Source organism: Tachypleus tridentatus, chromosome 6, assembly GCF_004210375.1.
Source record: "Tachypleus tridentatus isolate NWPU-2018 chromosome 6, ASM421037v1, whole genome shotgun sequence".
Classification (NCBI taxonomy): Eukaryota; Metazoa; Arthropoda; class Merostomata; order Xiphosura; family Limulidae; genus Tachypleus; species Tachypleus tridentatus.
Genome location: NC_134830.1, coordinates 86,734,816 through 86,759,958, shown reverse-complemented (window position 1 = coordinate 86,759,958; position 25,143 = coordinate 86,734,816). Strand labels below are relative to the sequence as shown.

Sequence of the window (25,143 nt, the reverse complement as noted above, 5' to 3'; positions counted from 1 at the left end):
GCTCAGACAGTTTAGTTGCTTTGTGCCAATGAATTTATACAAGATAGACAGCAATGACACACTTACCATAAGTCGTCAACTAATGACAAGGTTAACAACCAATACCTTAACACCAACTATTTATAAATAGCAACAGTTATACGAAATAGTCCTATATACAATGGTAATAAATATTAAATATGCACTCATGATATTTCACCATGATGGAACTGGACGATTTCCAGGCACATTGTCGTTCCTGCCCTGAGCACAATCTCCAGAATGATGTAGCCATTTTTTCAGTTTTAGCTGAAACCTCGTCGTCATATCTATGGCATACTTCAGTATTGGTATTGGCCATTGTGAAATTCTTCAATGTGACATCCATGTAGAATAGAACTAGATCATCAAACATTTGATGAGTATTCTCATTCAGAGCTGGAGTAGACTTCATAGTATATTAACATATACAGTGTGTTATGGATTCGTTTCAGAAACTTCAGCATGGGACTTGCTAAATTCCTCCAGCTTATGGGTCTTTAGCTACTTTATTTATTGGGCCACTATGGGACTTGCTAAATTCCTCCAGCTTATGGGTCTCTCAGCTACTTTATTTATTGCATTACTCACATGTTTCCAGAACAAAGAAGAGATACATGAAAGTGATCTTATTTTTTACATCAATCAAAGAAAGCAGTAAGGAAATACCTCATTAATGCTTCAATTTACAGCGCCAGTCCATGAATGGCACGTTTGTAATGCTTTTTATTAAGCATCTAGGAGACAACATCAACAGTAAAGATGCGTGAATCCACTAATAGATCACACCATAACCACCCATAGCAGTAATGAAACAATATTAAATTTGGAACCCTCTAAGGTGCAAGATGTGATGTTTTGACTGAATAGGCGAAGTTCATATAACTGCTGATCCATTGTTTTGTGAAGTATCTTTATTTTATTCTTTTCGCGTATTATAGCGTATATGACGGACATGTAAGACAGTTTTGAATTGATACTAGGTACATAGGCTATTGCATTATCTGTTGTATGTTCTGGTGAGAAGAGAGAATAAGATCTCGCCCAAAACAGTGCTGATTGTTTATCATCAGTGTGGGACACCTCATTTGCTGAGAAGGAAAGAACCCTGCCACAACACTTTGGGGAAAAGCTACATAAAATTGTAAGTATCGTGTGTTTCTTATCTTATACTGATGAGTGTTCCAATTACATCAGTCATTCTAGGAAACTCTGCACGCTTTTTTGGTTTGTATAAATGAATGACAAATAGTTTAGCTTTTGATGTAAATGTAGGGATTTGAGTTGTGAATCTGGTTTTTAAAGACTTTTTTATTCTCAGTTTACTGTATTTGAAAAGGATCCCTGCTATAGCACGGAATGTGCCTTTGCCATTAACTGTCTGACAGTTGATGTCAACGTTGTCATCTCTTTCATGAAATATCACCCAGCTTCAGCAGGTGAAACGATCATACTTAAAACACAACTTCCATTGTTCATATCTTTTCGTTCATAACCAGCAGCACTTGTCAAGAAATGATGAACCTCATTCAAAGCTATTTGAAAAAGCTCATCGAACAAATTGAAAGCTCGTGAGGATGCATCAGGTCTACTAATAATCTCGAACCATGTTCATAGTAAAGTTGGAGACCTAAGCAGAATTTCTATGACGTGATGACATTCCTGGTATTGAACGTAATACATTTTACTAACTGAAGAACTTTGCATTGTATCAGTGATAATTTTCGTATGAATTGTAGGATTTATCTTTCAGCAGCTACAGCAACATTTTCACCAGTAGAAGAAGGACAAATTTCTCAAATGATTGGAGACTCATGTCTGTTGGTGAAGGATATTCTCCAGTAGCATACACAGTAGCAATTTTTTCTTGAATATACATACACGCTGTGCAAGATGGACTGTTCTTCTGTGCTATAAACTAAAATATTCAACTTGGTCTCACGTTTAATATCATGTAGCTTAAATTTCAAGGAAAGAACGAAGCTAACAGAACTGCTAAAACTGCATTTGACATACTTTGCCCTTTTTGTGAGAGGAATGTTATTTTGTCACTGAAATACGAATGGAGTTTTCTCTGTAGCTACCTACTTTACTAGACCTGGCCTGCATTGCCACTTATTTCAAAGTACTAGTTGAATATTTCCGACAAAGATGTGATAGTCCAAGCCTTGTCATAATTTATAACAGTATGTTTTACCTGATCGATCATTTGATTTACAGCTTTCTTTTCAGTGCTTTCTGATAATATGATAGGTTCTGAATTTGGGTCTTATTTGTAAAGTGCTTTACTAGCATACTGAATATATACTTACACATTCATGCATTGTGGTAGAAGACGTCATGTGCTATCAGATCTTCTCCTAGTTTATAGAATAAACGTTAATCATTTAGTTATCGTAATGACTTCAAAATTGTTTCAGCCCTTTCATAAGTTTAAATCTCACACAAATACCTATGTCAGAACGGCTGGTATGGGTATTAGCACTTGTATTGATAATCAGTGAACAACGTTTCGATCTTCTTAGGTCATCTTCAGGTTAACAAAAAAAATCTTTGTCAACCTGAAAATGACCTAGGAATGTCGAAACGTTGTTCTCTGCTTATCAATAAAAGTGTTAATACCTTTACTAGCCGTCCTGAGATATATTTTTATTTCAAGTGGGTTTCTTGTTATCAAGAAAATCTCATACAACGTTTGGCCTGTTTTCTAGTTTGTTTCCAAACAACTCATGCACACTACCCAATTGGTTGCAGTTGTTTAGGAGATCTGGTGGGCATCTTGGATGATGAATTTGACTGTTATAACGTTTCTCCAGAAGAAGCTGAGATGTTTATTGTTGTGGTGTATAAATGCATATAACTTCTGTAATACATTATGCTGGATTCTCTAAAACTATCCAAATCGAGATTATTTTCCTGTACAAGTCTACTACGTACAGACTATTTCCTTATTTCATCAGCTTGAATAAATGTCTGGATCCCAGTGGTGGTACATTTGTTGAGACTTTTACTGTTTGATTTATGGCAAGTGACACACTTCCCAAAATCCATATGAAATTTCTGTTTTTCTGAAAGTCGTGATAGATTTAGGGAATTAGTACTATCACTAGGAAGGCTATTTTCGGTAAAACACTGTCTATCTCTCATCAGAACTCTAAGTGAGATTACAGTCTGCAAGCATACAAATGATAAATTATTACAAGAGCTATAAAATAACAACAAATTTCTTAAACTAAATTTTGTACTAAGACTTTATTTCTGAAAACTAACTAAATTATAATGATTTATCAAAAATGGCTATTGCATATGATAGCTATATTCAGACAATTCCTTTACTGACCTGAAGACGAAAGGCGGAAGGAAGACTTTCGAAACGTTGTTCTCTACACTTGTGTCTCCACAACAGGCAATTGTCTTCCATTCTATAAAGTTTCATCAATTCCTTTGCTGTGATAATATAACTCCTACTAAACGTTATGAATTAAACATATCATTCTATACTCAAGAAACTCAAGGGCAATCTGTGATAGCCGTTCCTAATTTAGCAATGTAAGACTAGAAGGAAGGCAGCTAGTCATCACCATCCACCGTCAACTCTTGGGCTACTCTTTTTCCAACGAATAGTGGGATTGATCGTAACATTATAATGCCCCCACGGCTTAAAGGGGGAACATGTTTGGTGTAACGGAGATTCGAACCCGCGACCCTCAGATTACGAGTCGAGTTTCTCGATTTGTAAAAAAATTCTTAGAAAAATAAATGAATATTATTTTCGATATTTGCGCAGCTGAGTTATCAAAATACAGTTATTAACAGCAAAATATCAGGTTATCCCTTGAGTAATGTCCGATTTTAGGTTTAAAAAAAGAGAAAAGATTTCAAACGCTTTTAATGTTATTTAATTAATAATGTATGTTCCATTTTCTTAGTTACGTCCTGCCAACACTTCACAAGTTTCTGAATACCACTTCGATAAAATTATTTGGGTTTGGAAGAAAAGAATGCAGAGAGGGTAGTTTTGACATCTTCATGTGTTCCAAGACCTTTTCCGTAAGGATAGTTCTGCTAACTTCGGAATAGATGATGATTAGATGGGGCAAGGTCTGGAGAATAAGGAGGATATGGAAGTTTTTCCCAGTCTAGCTCTTCCATTTTTGCAGATGTGATCCTCACTGTATGGGACTGTGCATTATTCTAGTGTAACACAACGCCTTTACGATTGATCAAAACAGGCTTCTTTTCTTTCAGTGGAACATTCAGACGCTATAACTGTTGAAAATAGTAGTCTGAGGTAATCATTACATTGAGTGGCAGGAACTCTAAGTGGATAACACCAACTGTATCCCATCAAATGCTTAACAAGACTTTTCTAGAGTAGAGGTCCATTTTGGGCTGTACTTTAACCAGTTTACCTGCACTGAGACATTGTTTGTGGCACGTAACATTTTTATAATATATCCATTTTTCATACCCAGTCACTAACCTATCCAAAAAAGGTGAGTTACGTCTACGAGAGTGCAGAGAAGTACAAATGTCCACTCTTGTTCTAATGTTAGCTTCTGTCAAACCATGGGGAACCAATTTTCCAAATTATGACATCTTTCCAACCTGTTGCAGATGATAGTGAACTGTTTATTAGGTTGAATTAAGCTTCTGTGCTAGTTCTTTAACTGTTACAGCACAGTCTTCATCAAGTGCAGCCAGCAGCAAGTCATCATTAAACTCAATAGGATGACCTGAACTTGGTGCATCACTTAAGCAGTAGTCATCTGAACTGAAATTCTGAAACCAACTTTGATATTTTCTTTCATTGAGAGACACTGCACCATAAACACCTTGAACGTTTTTTGTAGTTTCTGCTGCACTATTGCCTTATTTAAACTCATAAAACATTTTATGGCTAATGTGCTCCTCAGACATATCCATCTTCATAAGGGTTTATTCCATGAACGATGTGAAAAGTGGAGTTGGATTAGTTTCTTTTACTTGTCTGAACATTTTTATACACATCCTATTACATATTTTCCTCATTAAGGCCTTCTACAATGACAGAAATTATGATGCACTTTCTGTATTAAATTTTCGGACATTACTTATGAGATGACTTGATATCTTTAATGAGGTTTAATTTCACAGGCTCATGTTACACATAAAAGGAGTATTTTCAGGCTTAAAGCAAGTGCAATCACTTCCAAAATAAAAAATAAAAACAATAAGACAATGTCTTATTAAAAGTTGTGGGATATTTTGATAGAAACACAAAATATATTATATCAAGTAGGCGTTTCATGCTCTGAAGAGAAGCTAACGTAATAAAGTTCTCTTCTCATCCCCAAGAAACCACCTTTAATTCTACTTCATATATCATGTTCAGGATTATGAAGGTTATAGTATTCGAACTAATAGCCACTAGCACAGAGTCTACCAACAGATTTAAGTCTGCTAAACATTATTAGAAACAAAAAATACAAGCAATCAGTATAGCTAAACTGAAGCATTTCAATAAGGTATTTTCACATTTGTAACATTTTTTATTTTTATACTCCATTACCTAAATAGATTTTTAATATTCTAAAGTAGAAAACCTCACCACAATGAGTGTTCAACAACAACAAAAAACAATTTACTCAACTTTTACAACAAACAGAAATAAATTAAACACTTGCCAAAAGACAGTTAAAGTAAAACCAGAAAGCTAAATCTTAATTATAAAAAATACAGCAAAACAAAAATGTCTTTCAATATTAATAACAATATGAAGTGCTAAATGTCAACAATTCACTAACAGCAGCATTCACTAACTATCTGTTAACTTTCTTCTAGTGAAGCGTTTGGCAGGGTATTTATTCAGTGAGAAGGTCACGAGAGTACACATTATGTGATCATAAATTTACATAATCTTTTGCTATTATTAATTGTATTTGCACGTCATCACTATGGAAGCAGGTGTCAGTTCCATTATACATACATTGTGTGTTTTCTTTTAGCAAAGCCTCATGGGGTTATCTGCTGAACCCACCGAGAGGAATCGAACCCCTGATTTTAGCGTTGTAAATCCGTAGACGTACCGCTATACTAGTCGGGGGCACCATATTATATTTATTTAAAACGCAAATGATTCTGTAGATGGCGAGGTAGCGTACTAGTGCAATTAAAATTCATACATAAACCAAGAAATATAAGGAAATAATATGTGTACGACAAACACAACCATAACTAGAAAAAAGAAAGTTGCTATCTCACATCCCTTCTTTCTCGAAGAATAAAGTGATGAAATTAATCAGTTCTGGTTCGGCTTACCAAGAACATAATATTTTGAAGACCAGATATGATAATTAATTCTGCAATGGGATCGTATTATTCTTTAGGGAGAAGAAAGAGGTAGATCATTAACAGAATCTGTTGAAAGATGAAAAGTGATCAAACCAGTAAAAGCTTTGGGGGTGGGGGGACGACCATAAAGTCTCCTGTAAGAGACATTTTTTGTTTTGCTGCAACTGTCTAGGTGGATATAATTATTTGAAGATATAATTCAATTCAATTACTGAAATAATCTGTCACAACAAACAAATGACTATTTCCTGTACTAAACTTAAGATAAGGTCTAATATTGTCCACTCAGATTAACTTATCAAGTTGCAATGCTTTATTGTTTTGAAATAGTCCAGTGGTTTCACAAACATGGCATGACAACACATTTTGAATGTCCTTTTTTGTTCCAGACCACAAATCACGTTTGTATTCTTTGGCTATTGTTTTTATACACCTAAATAACCAACTGTAGGACTACCATGCATTTAGATTAACATCTTTTATCTAAATGTTTGGGGAATAAATGGTCTAAATTCATTATTGATAGCAATGCTTTTTGTGTAACAAAGAACGTTATCATTCAAGATATACTTACAGTTTCTGCAACTATAGTAGAATCCTCTGGTAATAGTCCAGTATTCAAATAAGAGTACATATGCTTTAATTTATAATCTTAAGCTTGTTCAGTAGCCAATTGTTAACAATAACCAAACGTTTAGGTGATAGTATATTGACATCCAATTTTGGAGTTTCTTCTGCAGAAGAGGAGGAATGAATAGAATATATAGGTAGGACACCAACTAATGCGTTCTCCTTTCCTTCAATGCGCAGCATTTCAAATGTTTAGTATTGTAATTTTAGAGACAAACACATTTGTCTACCAGTTAACATTGGTTCTGTTTGTCAGTTATACCTGTAAATTATTCTTCATCAACATATAACTTACAGTTTTATATAGCCCAGACTACGACTAGACATTTTAACTCTTTAGTTGTAAACATTATTTCTAAAAAGTTGTGTTCTACTGGTATATGCTATGACACTATTCTGATCTAATATCTGAAGCATTAATATGCACAAAATAGTGTTCACCACCTTTTCTTGATAGTTGAAAAACAGGTGGTCAAAATATAGCACGCTTTTATCTCTGGTTTGCATCTTCATACTGGGCGGGGAGTACATTTCCACCTGAACACTTTCTTCATAACTGATATAAAGGTTCATTAATTTTTACAAAGCATGGAGTGAACTGATTGTAAACGTTCCAAGAATGTATTTAACTCTGCAGTTTCTTAGAATTGGGAAGTCTCTAACAGCTTCCACTTTGTCATCATGTGTGTGAATCTTCTTAATTGTGATAATTGTGGTTAGAAAAACTTGTTTTTAGAATATTTTACAGCAGATTTAGCTGTAAAAAGTTTGTAGTTTGTTTGTTTGTGTTATGAATTTTGCGCGAAACTACATGAGGGCTATCTGCGCTAGCTGTCCCCAATTTAGCAATATAAGACTAGAGAAAAGACAGCTAGTCATCGCCACTCACCACCAACCGTTGGGCTACCCTATTACCAACAAATAGTTAGATTGATCGTCGCATTATAATGCTCCCACGGCTGAAAGGGCGAACATGTTTGTTGCGACGAGGATTCGAACACGCGATTCTCTGATTACGAATGGAACGCCCTAACCATCTGGCCATGCTGGGCCAAAAGGTTGTAGAAAATAATTTCAAAAACTTTCAAGCGTTGTTCAAATGTGGGGGAATTCCAGAATATCATCAGTATAAACCTTTGAGCATTGCTTCTGATAAAGCCTTATTCAGAATTATTTGTAAGGTAGGAGGTAGATTTTAAGACCAAGAGGTATCACTGTAAAATGATAAAGCCCATTATCACTCATAAAAGCAGTTTTATATCGATTATCCGTGTTAAGAGGTATTTGCCAATATCTACTGAACAGTTCTGATAAAGCATTCAAAACATCACTAGATTTAACTTCCTCTATTCCACACAAAACCTGAAGTATTCTTCTGGACAAGCTCGAAAAAAAGTGGACTTTTCAATTAACCTACTACGAAACATTTCATCCAATAAGGTTTACTAAACACTGGCTTTTCTTCTGTAGTTACAATACTATGCTTATGATGACGAGAAACCCATTTGAAGTAAAAGTGTATCTCAAGACGGCTGGTATTGGCATTAAAACTTTCATTAAAATAAAGTAGATAAGATGACCTAAGAAGGTCGAAACATTGTTCTGTACTTTATTTTAATAAAATTTTTAACACCAATACCAGCCGTCTTGAGATACATTAATACTATGCTCAGACAATTCTGTGAGGTCAGGTGTGTTGTTACAAATATCAACATATATCAAACACAAGTCACCTTATTTTTTCACAGTCTTTACTTACTAACTATAAACATTACACTTCTTCAATCACTATCTTATTAACACTTCAGGTTAAGAAGATAACCTAGGAAGATCGAAACTTTGTTCTCTCCTTATCAGTAAAATTGTTAATAACTATATAAGCCGTTCTTAGATATACACTGCTGGCCAAAATCTTAAGGTCAATGAACATAAAGACAATGTATGCATTTTGCGTTGTTAGAATCAACCACTTATTATCCATAGAAATAATGTCACATTTTGATGAAATACGAATAATGTAAACAACTTATTTAATAAACTTGTTTTTATTCAAAACTCTTATGATCAAACTGTTTTGTGGAAAGTAGGTTGAATATCAGAAAAATTTGCAAAGAAAATATATAAATTGAAACTTGCTAATTGCATAAGTATTTATACCACTAAATTACTACTTGCTGGAAGCACATTTGGCAGGAATTACTATTGTAGGTTTTACCGCCTTTGCACTATGGAATGATGTAATTTTTGCCTATTCTTCCTGGGAAAGTGGCTTCAATTTTGCCAAGTTCATTGAAAATTGCTCATGGACTTCAATCTGTAACTCTCGCTATAAATTTCCGATTGTATTCAAGTCAGGGTTTTGAATGAGTGCCTTCAAGACATTCACTTTCTTTTTTTAAAACCTCTCCAGTTTGGCTCTGATGTTGTGCTTCGGGTCATTGTTCTACTAAAATGCAAATTTTCTACCAAGTTTTAGATTTTTGGCTGACTCAAGCAGATTTTCCTTCAGGATTTACCTGTATTTTGCACCATTCATCTTTCCCTCAACCGTGATAAGTATTCTATTTTATAGTGACGAAATGAATCTCCATGATATGATGCTGCCACAATCATGCTTAACAGTTACGATGATACTGACTGGGTGATGTGCTGAGTTGGACTTGTGCCAGATGTAGCACTTTGAGTTTACATACAAAAACTCAGTTTTTGCCTCTTCTAACGACAACACTTTCTGCCACATGTCTGTATTGTTATTTACATGCTTTGTTGCAAACTTCAAAGTTCACTACGCTAATTTTGTGACGTTTTCACCTGAGCTAATTTATGGTTGCCGTAGCAAAGGGGTTGAATATTTATGGAATTGAGAATATTCTAAGTTTCTCTCAAAATCTAACTAACTTGCATAATAATAGTATGTTTAGCTCTCTCACTTTACTGACCACTATCCTTATTGTCTTTGATACCTGTTTACATATTCTATTAGCATTTCCACTTGTACTGTCAATACTGGCACAGACTGCTTTAAGTTTGCCACATAATACTCGCAAACTTCCAAAGAAACACAGTTATTTACAAAACTAGTTGACTTATATTTAATTGAACTTGAATTATTTCTGAACTAGTCACTCGATACCAAAGTCACAATTCAATCTTTATGAAATGGATTCCTGTTCGACCACTAGTGTAATGGTCTAAAATGAAAACAGTAAAGGTTGAACTACAACAACACCTAGGTATAAATTCAATAGTTCCAAGAACTCACGACTTGAAATTAATGTTAATGAATAATATATCATACATATCAATATTTTTCTCAAATAATGGAATCAGAGAAAACAAACAAAAATAAAAGCCTTAACTCAAAAACAGACATTTGCATCAAAATACTTATCAATATCAGTAACAATATCGACTCATACATAGCAATAATTCTCTAATTGTAGCATTTACTATCTCATATAATCATAAATTTATATAATTTTATACTACTTCAATAGTATCTGTATGTCACCGTTATAGAATCTACACATTTACTCAAAATACAAATAATTAGTTAGAAATTTGGTTAGTATTTTAATACAATGAAGTTCATAGTTAAAATAAAAGATAGAAAGAAATGACAAATAAACGATAAGCACAACCATAAACATGAAACATATACATAAACAAATTCGCAAAAATCTCTTATCTCACCTTGCCCAACCCAATGGAGTGCTAAGATTAAACGAAAAAATATTATAAAGTAATATTTTGTGGAAGACAAAAGGCAGGTCTATAACATTATTTAAGCACGCCTACAACTTTGAAGTTGAAATGGATAACTTAGGAAAATAAACAACAGTAGTTTATGTATTTATTGTTAAATATTTTGAATCTTTTGCTTTTAAGTCCAAAATAGACAAATACGAATGTATGTTTGTAATTAAACACCAAACTACACAATAGACTATTTATACTGTACCCAACATGGATAACAAAACCTGCTTTTTAGTGTTGTAAGTCCGCAGACAAACTGCCGTGGCAATAGGAGGCAAATACAAACGCATATAGGAGAGAAAACATAATAGATTACATGGTATTTATCACTGATTTAGGGTCTGTTGATTTTTGTTCGTTTGCTTTTTTTTATTCACAGGCCTGGCATGGCCAAGCGCGTAAGGCGTGCGACTCGTAATCCGAGGGTCGCGGGTTCGTGCCCGCGTCGCGCCAAACATGCTCACCCTCCCAGCCGTGGGGGTGTTATAATGTTACGGTCAATCCCACTATTCGTTGGTAAAAGAGTAGCCCAAGAGTTGGCGGTGGGTGGTGATGACTAGCTGCCTTCCCTCTAGTCTTACACTGCTAAATTAGGGACGGCTAGCACAGATAGCCCTCGAGTAGCTTTGTGCGAAATTCCAAAACAAACAAACAGATGCATGTGTAATAAAGTTTCAAAAATATATTTTGTCCCTGATCCTTCACTTCGACTAAAGATTTGTTTATGAATTTACAAAATCACTCTAACTCAGTCTCCGACTTCTCCGAACTCAAAGTGATTTTCATGATAAGAATTAAAATACTGTTCTTGTATTTTATTTGCATGACCTCCATTTCTTCTGTCGTTATCTCTACCTTAACACTAGCTATAGTGAAATCAGAAGTGTGAGGTAAAATCAAAAGTTTAACAATAAGAAACAAATCCAAATTGTTCCTTTGCTTGTAGAATCACTGTATATTTTACGAACAATTACACATTATTTATTTTTAGAGCCAAAGCTCCTAAACTTTTCGTATCTCGGTTAATTTATTTTAACTGTTGTGCAGCTGCGCGTAGACACTATAATCATACGCCAAGAACCATTTGTTTCAATGGGACACCTTTATGCAAAAAAATAATCGATTACAAGTATGCCACTGTCATATCATTATAATCATGTGTTGTGGTGAGCACGTGCTATAATGAAGAATCGTCAAAAAATTTATTTAAACTTTTTATATAACAGATATACAATTCTACGTTCATTTTGGTGTCTACATTTGTTTCTGTATAGTTTTTCGTTTTTGTTTTTTTGCCTGTGATGTATATTCTTAATATGTCCTGTCCTCGAAGGCCCGGCATGGCCAGGTGGTTAAGGCACTCGACTAGTAATCTGAGGGACGCGGGTTCGAATACCCGTCACAGCAAACATGCTCGTCTTATCAGCCGTGGGGCATTATAATGTTATAGTCAATCTTACTATTCGTTGGTAGCCCAAGAGTTAACGGTGGGTGGTGATGACTAACTGCCTTTCTTCTAGTTTTACACTGCTAAATTAGGGAATGCTAGTGCAGATAGCCATGGTGAAGCTTTGCGCGAAATTCAAAACAAACCAACCAAACCTGTCCTCGAAAACTATAAAACGTTTGTGTTTGATAATACTTGTTTGACGAACGCACGCGAGAATATTATCGAAATTTCTACAAACTCGCGTGATTCCTATCAGAAGTGGAAAAAGAATATTATTGAACATATGTGCTGTAGGCCTAGAAAGCTATAATTATTTGTTTTTAAATTTCGCGCAAAGCTACACGAGGGCTGTCTGCGTTAGCCGTCCCTAATTTGCCGGTGCAGAAACTAGAGGGAAGGCAAGTAGTCATCATCACCCACTGCCAGTTCTTTGGTTAATCCTTTACCAACGAATACTGGTATTGACCGTCACATTATAACGCCACCACTGTTAAAAGGGGGTGAATGTTTGGTGTGATAAGGATTCGAACCCGCTATCCTCGGATTACGAGTCTCATGCCTTAACCATCTGGCCATGCCTAGCAGTGGTGTAATTGTGATTAACATCTATTAATTCGAAAACTACAGAATTAGATCAAGAACATTTATAGATTTTGAACATTAGAAACCGTTCAACTCCAATAAATTACTTCCGATCCGATGTTAGAATTTCTACGAGGACATTCTTGGTAAGAAGTGAACTTGTTAGATTGTGAGACCAATCAAGAAACGACATCTAGCTAGCTTCATGAAGCGAGGTGTGACAATATCAAATCAGAATTAATTTGCTCATCGTGGATCTGGATCGTCGATAAAATATTCAGTTCTAGACCGCATGTAAGACACAGTAATTTTGTAAGTTTGCAAAACTCTTGTATATGGACCATCATTTGTGATAAGTGTTAATAATAAGCGTTATTATAAATTGTATTGGTTTTATGTTTGTATATTAAAATATATCTATGATAGAAAAAGAAGAAAATTGTGTGTATCAACCTTGTTGGCATGTGCTATAAATCTGTTACATATTAATAGTTAATTAAGTTCTAAACTCAAATTCAAATTTCAACTTATTTGAGATATTATTACTAATGTACTAACGCGTAATAGAACGGATAATTCATCTGAAATAAATTATAATACGTAACATTTAATACATAAATTTATATTTATATTAAATTAAAATTTATACATAAAAATTATATTATTTTTATTTTAGTTATTTTTATATAAAATTACAGAAACAAAAAGTGTAATACTTATATTTGGATGTTGCTTTTTGCCATAGAGAAGATTAAGTACTGTAAACCCGTTATTTGTAACAATGTTATTTCAGTTACGTAATTTACGACAAAAAATATTATCAAGCTCAGAAATAGAATTCCATAAAACTACTTTAATATAACTTGGTTTTTTCACTAAGCTATTAGTTTGTTTTAAAAGTTTCATTAGACGGTTGTGCGAAATACCACAGTGGAAAACGATGAAACTCAGGCTAAATGTTTACAAACCTTAATTAACGCTTGAGTCTACCTATAGTACAGCAGTATGTCTGCTGACATACAATGATATAAACCGGTTACGACACCTGTGTTGTGCAGATCACTTTGTACTTAACTTCAAATAAACACACCTACAATAAATAAACAATTGTACGAACGATTCGGGTGAAAAATGTTGTAAAACAGCAATTGTTCTTTCTATTGATTATAAATAATCCAATACCAAATATCATAGAGAATTAATTCTAAGTTTTAAAAGACAGTGTGTTGTAGTACGAGGAAATTAAGAAAATAGTTTCAGAAAAATTTCATGAACAACAGATCATCTAGTCAGATTAATTGAAACTATAATAGATAGTTTAAACAGAAAGAGATGCACTGTTGCTTGCTTTCTCAATTTAGAGAAAGCATTTAACAGTGTATGACACGATGGATTAAGATATAAAGTGGAACAAATGGATTTACTGACAAGTGTTATTCGCTGATTGTTCATATTTTAAAAAAAGCAGAAAATGTTGAGTGAAAGTGGAGAGTACCCGCTCGAAGTGTTTTACTGTTGAGACGGGTGTTCCACAGGAATGGATAGTTTACCCTATCCTTTTCATCACGTATGCCATTGTAAGATCCTAAGTTTAGTCTAGCATCACAATATGCAGACGATGAGACGATATGGAAAATTTCCATGACCTCTTTGAAAGCAGCTACGCACATTTCGGCTAGTTTTTAATCAAAATAAATGTTCCACAAACTATCGCTATTCTTTAAGTTATAAAAAACTCTTAGAAACCCAACCGAAATATACTTACACAGAACTATTTCCCATGTCTTCACACCAGCAAAACTTCTTCGAGTTATTAAGATTAAAAAATAGCTTTAAAAAACAACAAACATATTAAATAACTCAGAAACAAAATATGGCAACGAGCAAATTATGTCAAGAGATTACCAAGTAAACACAGAAGCCACGACAGAAAGTATCCTTAACACTTGTCGTCAAGTATAATAATTTATTCTGGATAAGTATCTCATTTATTATGTTACGTACATTACGTCTTGCAATCTCAAATAGCCGAACATTCTAATTTTAATTTAGAAGTCAAATGTCAATATGTTTCAAATTTATGATATGTATCAACAAAATTGATATATACAATTTCTTTATAACACAAATTTATTTAAATATACAAAAAACAATATATTTTACAGTAACGGTATTACACACAATTATTACAAATAATGCTTCATATACAAAAAAATTTAAACTTGTCTTCTATTTGGTTTGAAACTGAATATTATATCGACAATCCAGATCCATGACAAGCAAATAAATTCTGAGTCGATGTTGATACACGTCACTAAGCTAGCTAGCTGTCTATTCTTGGCTGGCTTCAGGCTGCTTACAAGTTTTTTTTTTTATCGACGAAGATATGTGATACCCATGTAAAAATACTAACGTCCGAAGTTAATTCACTAACGTTAAACGGTTTGTGGCATCCGAAATCTGTAAACTTTCCTGGTCAAGTATCTGTAGTTTTTCGATTAATAAGCGTACATTACAATTATAGCTTCAGAGACTTATAGTTTACTGACTGCTGTAGACTAACACTATATATTTCCCTGTCTCTCTGCGAGTTGATTTATGGACTTTAATGCGGCATTCTTGAAAGTTCACTTGGCAACTATATTCGAAAAACGCGAGTGCTTTTGTAAAACGTATATATTGCTGACTCTTACACTCGAGAATCTTCTCTAAATTTAGAAGAGAGACTCGCACAATGCACCTTAAAATATAACTTATATACATTTCTAAATGTATATTAAACTAAAACAAACATAAATATTAAAATAATATTAAATCCGTTACAACATAAACAATACATACGACCCGTATTAAAATATGCCTCTCGGGCTTGGAGTAATGTAGCACATACTCGTATTTAGCTACTACAAGACTATAAAAAATGCAGTAATCACCATAACTTTCAGAGTGCTCAGAACAATAAAACTAAAATTCATCTATAAATACGCTCATATAAAACCAATTCACAACAGACTCATAGACTGCTCGTTAAAATATTTTAATAAAAATTTTATATAAAAACGATTGACTGATCTCAATAGATCGTTATCTCATGCATTGTGAGAATAGTCCTAAGTGCCTCTCTCCACACACTTTTTATTATAAGAAAAAGTCCACCTTTACTAGACTATAATACATCTCTTAGAATTAGGTCCACCAGCTAATAGTGTGAACTAAATACGTGTGTATTTAAAAGAATATTATATGTGAAATATACATTTGAAGTGAAAAAATGGCATTTTATAATAGAACTGTTTGCGAGTGTTGATGACCAAATTCAGAGACACGGTAAAACTGCATTAAAATGCTATAAACATTCCGTTCATACGCATCTTAAATCAAGAGAGTTTACAGGATGTTTATGAAATATGAGACATACAGAAGAAAAATGTAGAAATGCTGTCATAGAATACCTTCTGATGAGACTAATAACAACCAAAAAAGAAATGAATGATTTTGCCAATATGCCTATTTTGATTATATTCCTAACTAGGATCTAAAAGTCCTATCTAAGAGCACTTTTGAACTCAGCCTTTTTCTATAACTTGTATCATGCTAGGTTTCCCCAATTTTTATCGGGTTATTTCCATGCTTGCTTTAGTTTTTCAACAGAGAGCCACCAGCACGAAGCCACTCTTCCAGTGATAGGCCAGCAATATTTGTAAAATGGCCAGAGTTACTACTCATGTAAAACTTCCACTATCCATCCTCTATGTAAGTTTAATTTGTCATCTCGCTTTTACCTTACAACCTATAAGTAATAATAACGAGAGAGTAGGAAAATCTAATCAAAATAATTAATTATTTAATAGTTGATCTCAGTGAATTTGTAACGTTAATACAAAAGATTTCAGGATAATTGTGTGCACTTATCTATGTGAGAAATAAAAATACATATATTATTTTATCCACTAATTTCTGAACAATTTATTTATTCCTTACATAAACTTCCTGAAGCTAGTAATCGCCAACCCAGGTCTGTGTATGTTTGTTTGGTTTTTGAATTTCGCACAAAGCTACTCGTGGGCTATCTGCGCTAGCCGTCCCTAATTTAGTAGTGTAAGACAAAAGGGAAGGCAGCTAGTCATCACCAGCCACCGCCAACTCTTGTGCTATTTTTTTACTAACGAATAGTGGGATTGATCGTGACATTATAACGCCCCACGACTGAAAGGGCGAGCATTTTTGGTGCCACCGGGATTCGAACCAGTGCCCTCGGATTACGAGTCGAACGCCTTAATACACTTAGCAGTGAGGGGTTCAGGTCTGTGTAAGTAGCCTGGATTAAATAAATCTATTTATAACAAGTGAACTTCGAGCTTATAACTAGCTATTCTGTTACAACTCTCTTCCTCTGCCCTCTCAGCCGTAGGGGCATATTTAACTGAGGGTCAATCTCACTATTCGTTGATAAACGAGTAGCCCAAGAATTGGCGATGGGTGGTGATGACTCGTTACCTTCCCTCTACTCTTACAATGCTAAATTACGGACGTCTAGCTCATACAGTTACGACAGCAGGTGTCCGTACCCCTGCATCCCGAGTAGTTTTTTTGCTCATAACTTAAAAAAGTAACACGATTAGGCTAATAGACGTATAATATGTTATAAATATTATACTGACACACATCTACATAAATTTTTATGTAAATTAAACGACAAATAAACTGTTTATAAACAAATAACCAAAAATAGGAGGAGCAGAAAGTGTTCGTACAGTTCAGAACGTGTAAAAAAACTGATATTCCCGTAAAAATTTTATTTATTTTGGCCAATAAACTACATTATATTATTCCAGACCTAGACAGTGGGTTCATAATCATTGGAATTTAGCTAGCAAAAAATTTAGCGCCGTCTCTATCATTATCTGCTTGCTCATCATGGGCGAATAGGAAGTAACTATCCAGTGATTTAAAAACCCGAATTATTGTAAAATACAAGTATCGCGTGTCTCTTTCCAGTATTGCTACACAACTTAATGTGCCGAAATCTACTGTTCGAAGCATACTTGCCAAGTTTAAGCTTAGAGGATCAACTGCTAACCTTTGTCGTTCCGGACGCCTCACCCACATTCCAGGTAGAACCAAGAGAAAGGTTCTCAAAGAAGTTAGTAGGAACCCTCGTTTAACACGCAATGACATACAGAAACTGGTAAGGGAAACCTAGTGTTGAAGTAAGCACCTCTTTAGTTACGAACATATTACGCTCTTCTGGGTTCAAAACATGCCATCCTCGTAGAACTCCATATTTAAAGCCTGTTCATTTAGAAGCACGATTGAGGTATGCAAGAAAGCATGTAGATAAACCCTTTACCTATTGGAAGAGTATTCTTTGGTCAGACGAGACTAAAATCGAGCTCTTCGGCCACAATGATGTTCGCTATATTTTCCGTGAGAAGGGAGAACGAAATCTTCCAAAGAACACCGTCCCTACAGTTAAACACGAAGGTGGCTCGATCATGCTATGGGGTTCCTTTAGCTCTTCTGGTGTAGGCAGCTTTCACCACGTCAACGGAATCATGAAAAAAAGAAGAGTACGTTGGTATATTAGACACTTATATCAAGAATGAAGTTCGGAACTTGCGGCTTGAGCGTCGTTAGATCTTCTAACACGACAATGACCATAAGCACACATCAAAATATGTGCAATCCTTGTTGCAGAGGAACCATATAAGCGTTCTGGAGTGGTCATCGCAGTCACCCGATCTCAACCCAATTGAAAACGTTTGGCATGAGTTGAAGACCAGGGTTCATCAGCGTCATCCGAAAAACTTGCAAGATTTGGAGGACTTCTGTGAAAAAGAATGGAAGAAAATACCAGTCGAGTACTGTAAAACGATTATGGAGCGGTATGAGGAGAGATTTCGCCAAGTAATTCACCTGAAAGGCTACACAACTGACCATTAAAGTAGACGCACGAACACTTTCTGCCCCTCCTATGTTTGGTTATTTATTTATAAACATGTTACTTGTCGTTCAATTTACATACAAATATATCTAGATGTGTGTTAGTATAATATTTACAACATACTATACTTTCATTATTCTAATCGATACGTTTTAAGTTATGAGAAAAAAACTACTCACGGTGCAAGGGTACGAACACTTTCTGTTGTAACTATATAGCTCTCATCATATATATCTGTGCGAAATTCGAAAACACACAAACAAAATAGCTAAACACTCTGGGAGCTTTTACACAGCTAAACACTCTGAGAGTAAATTTGTCATCTATCAAAAAAATGTTCTGATTAAATGCATATGGCAAAACTAATAAGTGCAAGACTGAATCCCTACATCTCAAAGCTTATAAAGTTTGGTGCACATCAGTACTTACCTATTCTCAAATCAGTATACCACCACTGACTTTTGTGTCTTTTTTTTCCATGAAATTCTTGTTGGATCCGATACCAAACTCTTTCCAAATGTGCATATAATCATAAACGGCTGTAATTTGAAGCATGATTCATATGTGTGCAGAAAATCTGACCACGTATTGTTTGGCGTATCTATATTTTCTTCAAACTATGAAAAATGGATTATTTTATGGTGATGATTGACAAAACCACGCCATTGAGTGCTTAATAAATTGAAAAAAACTTTTCAAAATCCCTTTCTAAATTTTGTCTGATCATTTATCATCCAGTTGCTGCTCTGAAATCTTGATTCATGCTCTATTTGTCAATATAAATAATCTTTTGGGGTACTTAATGATAGTTCACCTTTTCTACGTATTTGGCCAACTATATAGGAAGTTGGAAGCGAGACTAGATCCTACTATCTACACTTCGTTAAATTTTAACACCTTCATCCAACATATTGTCCTAAAAATGCAAGGAATGTTTAAGTATCTCTGTTGGGGTCATTACGTGTTTCACTATCAATCTGTACATTTTTAAGAGTTTCCTGTTGTTGAAACTACTAAGAACACGGTGTCTCCTTTTCTTCTATGTAGAACAGAAATGTACATGTGAAATGGCCCAAAATTTTCCTGACGTAAAATTAGTAGATAGAATATTAAAAACTCTGGTTATTCTTTAAATATTCTGAAATAGTGTATTAATAAAACTATGAAAACTAAAAATAATCCTTAAATTGGTCTTCTTGTTTAGACAAATGTAAGAACAGTTTTTCAACTGCATAAAATAAAGATATTAAGCAAAAAGATAACGATGGCGACATGTATAAAAACAAACTTAACTGATTTACAGTTCTGTGTAAAAAGTATTCATTCTCTACCAATATTATCACATTCTGATAAGATACAAATAATGTATTGTTTGTTTGTTTTGAATTTCGCACAAAGCTACTCGAGGGCTATCTGTGCTAGCCGTCCCTAATTTAGCAGTGCAAGACTAGAGGGAAGGCAGCTAGTCATCACCACCCACCGCCAACTCTTGGGCTACTCTTTTACCAACGAATAGTGGGATTGACCGTAACTTTATAACGCCCTCACGGCTGAAAGGGCGGGCATCTTTGGCGCGAGGGGGATGTGAACACGCGACCCTCAGATTACGAGTCGCACGCCTTAACACGCTTAGCCATGCTGGGCCAGTTCGATTGGTAAGAACACGAGAATCACAAGAACAAACACACAATTTGTAGGCCTGTTATGCAATAAAACAATTCAACAGACCAAACTGTAGGAAGAAATGATTGTATGCACCATACCCCCCACCTAAAATGAAAGGGGGTCTATCCCCCATCCCCCCAGGATCTAAGCCTCTGTTTACAAAAAACTTACTGTGAAAGGGGTCTTTCATACAGCACCAGAACATTTCAGTTGAGTTGAATAAGAAAGTTTGTATGTTGGTTTCTTGTTAAGTGCAAAGCAGCACGATGGGTCATCCTTGCTATGTCCACTACTAGCGCTAAAAACCCTATTTCTAGTTTTATAAGCCTACATAGCTCATTCTGAGCCATGGATGACTACGTAAATTAGAGAGAAGAAGTTCTTTAAAATACTTTCTAATTCAAAAATGACTGACATTACAGAAAAAGTTATTTACAAAATTTTTATGAACATATAATAACTTGTATAATATTAAAAATTCAATAGATGAAGTATCATCCTAGGCCTAGTACAAGATACGTATTCGCGAGTTTGTAGTTATACGCCATCGAAAAACAGTTGTAAGTCGCCACTTCCGCCTGTAATCTCAGATTTTAATAATATCGTCGTTCTTATCTTTTTACGTGTTCTCCAGTGGCACAGCAGTATATTTTCAGACTTCCAACCCCATAAACCGTATTTTCATGTCTGTGGAAGGCAGAGCAAACATAGTTTATCATGTAATTTTGTGCTTAATTACAAATATATATATATTCATATTTCTATTTTTATGAAATAATTCGGTATTTTTCTTATTGCCTAATTCCGAGCTATTGTGTTTATACACCAAATAAACACCACAACTTATCACAAAATCACAACTTAAGGATTGTATTTTACATAGCAATTACTTATGAGGATTTTGTTATTTTGAAGCGTATGGAGTATCGGTTGTAGGTTTTTGTTTGGTTACCTTTCAATTTGTTTGCTTATTTATATTTTCAATAATTTTACAAGAAAAAGATAAACACAAGTAATAATGATTTCTGAATTGGAGCATTTATCGTGAAAGTTAAACACACGTTATAAAAATTAGCCTATAATAGCGCTGTGTTGTTTTAATCATTTTCGTCTCTTGCATACTTGCTCTAGTTTGAGATATTGAAAATTGAAGCATTAATTCTTTGTGGTTGCCATTCGGTTATTAACTCTAAATTTTAGGAACAACATACAGATACTGTTAAAACATATAAAGAAGTTTCAGTAGGTTACGCTAAAACGATTTTGGAGACCCACTATGCAATTACAGTCCATGTTACCACATTTGATCTTGTTTTGTCCAACGACCGTATTTTTTATAATAACCACGCAATGTTGTTTCCATTGTAAAAAGCACTATTCTAAGTCTATCATGTTAAAAACACAATAATTATCTATTTGGGTTTCCATAACAGATCTAAAGACGAAGACAACAGTCTCCCAGGACCCATTTCAGCATTCTGTCCAAAGAGAAATTTGCAGACAAATTGATCAATGTCAAGCATGAAGTTGCATAAATATTTATTTCATTCTCCACCCACGAGAAATACGCGATGGTTGAACGGGAGGTATAACTTATCTTGATGAATCCATACTCAGTTGGCCTAGCTTCCAGATGATTATATATGTAAAAAACGGATGGTATAGGTAGAGAAAGTACTATGTTGAGAAGTGAACAACGTTACAACCTTCTTCGGTCTTTTTTTTGAGCTTAACATCCATCACGACAGTGTATTGTATAAAATTTACTTTTCAGTTGAAAGAACGATATATAAATAACTCGGTTACTCTTGCCTCTAGGATTACAATCTTCTTGTTTAATCAATAACAGTTAATGATTCACTTTTATTTAAATAGAAAAAATTCAGGCTGCAAGTTATTTACCTATATTATTATATACTGGTACTTGTGTATTTGTCAAGTTATATATATGAAAACAGCTAACTTTCACAAAATTATGTAATATGTTTATTTTTGTATTACAGGTAAGAGTGATGACTTCCTATCCCCAGACTACGTTCCTTCACAGTTCCAATATGTGTCTTCTCCACAGAAGAAAAAGTCAAAAGTCGCTCTGGAAACATTCAACAGAAGATCAGCCTCCAAAAAGAGAAGAAGATGTGGTGGGTTTGTAATTGTTAAACTTCTGTTAAAACCATAAAAAATGTTTATTTCAGTAACTCTGATGCGTTTGATTTTTGAGTATTTTTTCATATAAGTATGTCTTTTGTAACTTTATGTTTAGGTTTCTGATAATCATTTAATAAACATGAATATATATAAATCAATCACAAGTTTTCATTTTGTTTCAGTGGTGTCCCAGAGTGAAACTGACCAGTCTCTGCTGTCCATGTCTGCTTCTGCTCCTGCTGAGTACTGTGTGGAAGCTGCTGATGAACAGGAAGGTGGACCTCAAATTCCAGACATAGCCAGAGAGATCTCCATACAGACTGATCTTAGTATGACTGATATTGAAGCTTTACAGACAGAGTGTCAGCAATTGAGAACTGAAAATACTGCTCTCCGTGAAAAACTTGACAGTATTTCATTTGATCAAAAATCTTTAGAAAAAGATGACAGAAAGGTAAATGTTCTTATAGGTCTGAACTCATATGCAACTCTGATGTGTTTGTATAATCTCCTGAGTACCGCATTAAGGCCAATGGAATCTCTGAGTGTGTTTCAACAAATACTGATAACACTGTTAAGATTGAGAATCAACATGAATATGCAATACTTAGGTTTTCTGTACGGTGTGCATTTTTCAACAATATCCAGGTTGTTTCAGACAGTTATTGATGTGATGTATGCTCGTTTAGTTCCAGCAACCATTTTCTGGCCAGATCGTGATCTTCTTTGTAAAACTATCCTCACCTGTTTCCAGAGAATATTTCTAAAGTGTGCATGTATCATTGATTGTTTTGAAATTTGTATTGAGAGACTTTCTGATTTTAAAGCAAGAGCTCAGACATAATCCGATTACAAGTCAAATAATACAGCAAAATATTTGATTGGTATTTCACCACAAGGAGTAATAATTTTTATATCCAAAGGCTATGGAGGCAGAGCAAGTGACAAATCCATAACAGAAGATTCTGGGTTTCTTAACAACATCCATCCAGGTGACACAATTTGGCCGACAGAGGGTTTGATCTAAAAGATACAATTTGCTACTATGATACTAAATTAGAAATTCCAGCATTTACAAAAGGTAAAAAGCAACTGTATGCTGTGGATATTGAAAAAAACAGACAAATAGCATCAGTTAGAATCCATGTAGAACGCGTCATAGGTGTTACCAGACAAAAATACACAATGTTGGAATCAATTATTCCAATTACTGCTGTACATGGTGTTGATGTTAACAACATAAATAATTTTGATAAGATTGTGCGTGTTTCCTGTGCTTGGTGAATATGTGTGTTTCTGTTATCCCGAAAAATTAGTAAATTATGTTTTATGTCCCGATAATACGTTGTACCTTCACTAGTTATGTTTGTGCCAAGTAAATGTTTGGAGGTATTTGACTTTTATTTTTTCAAGTGAAAAGGAAAACTGTAAACCTGTATACACAAATAAAAATAAATATTGCAATATATCATATGTATTTATTTATGCTCACAAAAGTAAAATTGTCATACCCAGCCAGGTCACAAAAGATTACAATTTGCACATTTATCACTTAATATATAAATATTCAACAAGAGTAGTCTATGCAGTAAACTGAAATACCATACAATGGTAATTACCATAACAGGAAACACAAAACATTTCAAATTACTGGTTGTTTGACAACATTTACACCACGCGGTCACATTTCACAATGTATACATTCATACATGCGGTTGACTGCGCTGCCTGGTAATGTTGCCTAACAATATGGCGTCAGCATTGAAATCACGTGATCAGTGACGTCACATGCAAAGCCACAATAGGCCAAGGAAGCTATAAACTGTGTTGTTTTTATGTTTATATTTTAAAAATATATTAGTATTAAAAAAAGAAATCGTGGGTATCAATTTTGTTGGCAAATAACATAATAATTTGATACATATTAACATTTTATAAGTTTTTAAAATCATATTCAAATTTGCGGTTAATTGAAGTGGTAATGCGTTAACATACGCAATATAATAAATCAGAGGCTCGTCCGAAATAAATAATAATACGTACTACCCTCGACTCGCAATCAGCGGGTGGCGAATTCGAACCCCCATCACACCAAGCATGTTCTCCTTTCAGCCGTGGGATCGTTATAAAGTTACAATCAATCCAACTAGTCGTTAGTAAAAAAGTAGCCCAAGAGTTGGCAATGAGTGGTGATGTGTAGCTGTTTTCTTTATAGTCTTTCACTGCTAGATTAGGAACAGCTCGCGCAGATATCCCTCGTGTAGTTTCACATGAAATTCGAAACAAACTCAAACCAAATCCTCAAGTTGAGGAAGACTTATTCCACTCTGTTGTTCTCTCTACAGAAATGAAAGAAAACTGATTGCATTCTCCGCTTCATAAGATTCTCCATCACTAACTCAAACTAATATTGAAACAAGTATTTTCGACAATTCAAAATATTTCTACTTGTAAGTAAATATTTTATTAGTTTTCATTTATTTGAATTTGCTTATTTTTCCTTTGATGTAAATAAAGGAAATAGGAAAAAGAACCAGAAGAAAAAATATAATTTCGAATACCCATAATATTCTAAAATTAAACGGCGTCAAGATCAATAACTATCGAGTAACAGTCA

The 25,143-nt window shown here is 34.4% G+C and overlaps 1 pseudogene across 1 annotated transcript; it reads left to right on the top strand.

Moving 5' to 3' along the window:
* Positions 1 to 200: 200 nt before the first annotated feature.
* On the top strand, positions 201 to 23,954 carry LOC143251661 (uncharacterized; annotated as a pseudogene). Its single transcript, XR_013028635.1, has 4 exons — positions 201 to 329; positions 1,340 to 1,457; positions 22,382 to 22,519; positions 22,709 to 23,954. The product of XR_013028635.1 is annotated as an uncharacterized LOC143251661 (transcript).
* Positions 23,955 to 25,143: the final 1,189 nt, after the last annotated feature.